The sequence below is a fragment of the Mus pahari genome, chromosome 4, assembly GCF_900095145.1.
Source record: "Mus pahari chromosome 4, PAHARI_EIJ_v1.1, whole genome shotgun sequence".
Lineage (NCBI taxonomy): Eukaryota > Metazoa > Chordata > Mammalia > Rodentia > Muridae > Mus > Mus pahari.
This window is the reverse complement of record NC_034593.1, coordinates 79,568,374-79,570,433: the sequence shown is the minus strand read 5'-3', so window position 1 is coordinate 79,570,433 and position 2,060 is coordinate 79,568,374.

Below are 2,060 nucleotides of genomic sequence, written 5' to 3'. Positions count from 1 at the left end.
TAAGTACACTGTAGCTGTCTTCAGACACTCCAGAAGAGGGAGTCAGATCTTGTTAAGGATGGTTGTGAACCACCATGTGGTTGCTGGGATTTGAACTCTGCACCTTTGGAAGAGCAGTCGGGTGCTCTTACCCACTGAGCCATCTCACCAGCCCTTATTGCATTTATTTAGTGCACATGCTCTGTGTGTGTATGTGGAGTGTGTGTGTGTGTGCATGTGCATGTATGCACATAATTCAAGTGTCATGGTATGCCTGTGGAGTTCAGAGGACAATTTGCTGGAGTTGGTTCTCTTTTCCCACCACATGTGCTCCGGGGATCAAATCCAGGTCATCAGGTTGGGCGACAAGTGCCTACCAACTGAGCTACCCCATTCACCCTCCATCTTGTTTCACGGGACCCAGGTTGGTAGCTTTGTAGCTCAGGTTGGCCCCCATCCCACAGAAATGTTCCTGCATCAGTTTCCCAAGCGCTAGGATTGTGGGCATGAGCCACTGTACCCAGTCTGCCTCCCCTGTCTTTGTCTTCTATCTCTGCCCTGCTGTGTCCTCAATATAGAATTTGTTAGGAGTGGGGTGGATATAGGTAATTCTATGGACTTAGGTGTATTTAATGTTTGTAAAGCTCTTTCCTGGGGACTGGGGAAATAGGATCTCATAAAGGGATTTGGTGACCTTAGCACCAGAAGCAGAATGCACTCTGGGGAACCAGAGAGTTTATTGATCTTCCTTCTAGAGCGTAGATGAGGGGTTCCTGTGGACCCGTGAGGCAGGACTGGAAAGTCTTTATCCAGCACGGATGAGGACTTCTGTGTAGCTGCCTAGGAACTTCCTCTTTGAGGACACGTGCAATTAAGGCAGAGTTCTATAAGTCAGACGGGAGGAAGCAGATGTATAGCCAGATCTCTTGCCTCTGTATGCCCCTCTTAACTTCCTATTTCCAATCAGAATCCTCCAAGAAATAACCTTCCCAATATAACAACAAGCCCAGATGAGCCAATGCTTTTGCAAGAGGCCATAGCTAAACTCCCCAAGATGATGTTTGCTTAGCTTGGAGGGCAGTCATGCATAACATGGGCCTAAGGGCTCGCTTGGCCTTAAACTCTGCACACTTCTATTGTTGTCTCTCTCCTTTGACATTTTTTCTTTTTTGTATTAAATAAATAAGTTTATTCAATACAGGACAATCTCCTCCAGCTACCTCCCTGGGCTGCCTTGTCCTTATCCTTGTCCTTGACAGAGTGTCTTGGTCATAAAAACAGGATCCCTATAAAATTACAGCTGACCTTGTTCAACCATCAGCAGTCAGCCACAGCACAGAGAGGAAGGGCCTTTTGCCGAGGCAGTCTGCAATCCAAGACAATCTGTCCTGCTTGAGCAACAATTCCAAGAAAAAGAGAGACCATTGGGACCTGCACACACACTCTGTTGTAATCCCTATGTCCTCATTCCCAAGGCCCTCACCCATCCCTAAAAATGGTCCCAACCGTTGCCCCACCCCACCCCACCCCCAACCTCCAGTCTGTGGTTTGAGCTAATGAACAATCTTGTCGGTTGAGGTCAGACTGTAGTCTCTTTCTTGCCTTTTTTTTTTTTTTTCTCTCTTCACTCTGCACTCAAAACCCATTCTTCTCCCTGTCCTTGCCCAGAGAACTGGAACTCTGAACCTGCCTTAGCCTTGGATTTCTGACCAACATCAGAGGGAGCATCCTCTGTCAGCTGGCCTCGCTGCCTCATCTCCTGTGAATTAAGTGTGCCAGTTTCAGGATAGCTACACTGCTAGGTAGCAGGCATGAACTCTGGGATGCAGGTGGAGGACTGGGACCCTCATTTCTATGGTATTGTTAATATCGCCAGGGGGAGAATAAGGCCATTACTACAAATATTTTTTGTTTTGTTTTGTTTTGTTTTTTTTGAGACAGGGTTTCTCTGTGTAGCTCTGGCTGTCCTGGAACTCACTTTGTAGAGCAGGCTGGCCTCAAACTCAGAAATCTGCCTGCCTCTGCCTCCCAAGTGCTGGGATTAAAGGCGTACACCACCACGCCTGGCCCACAACTTATTT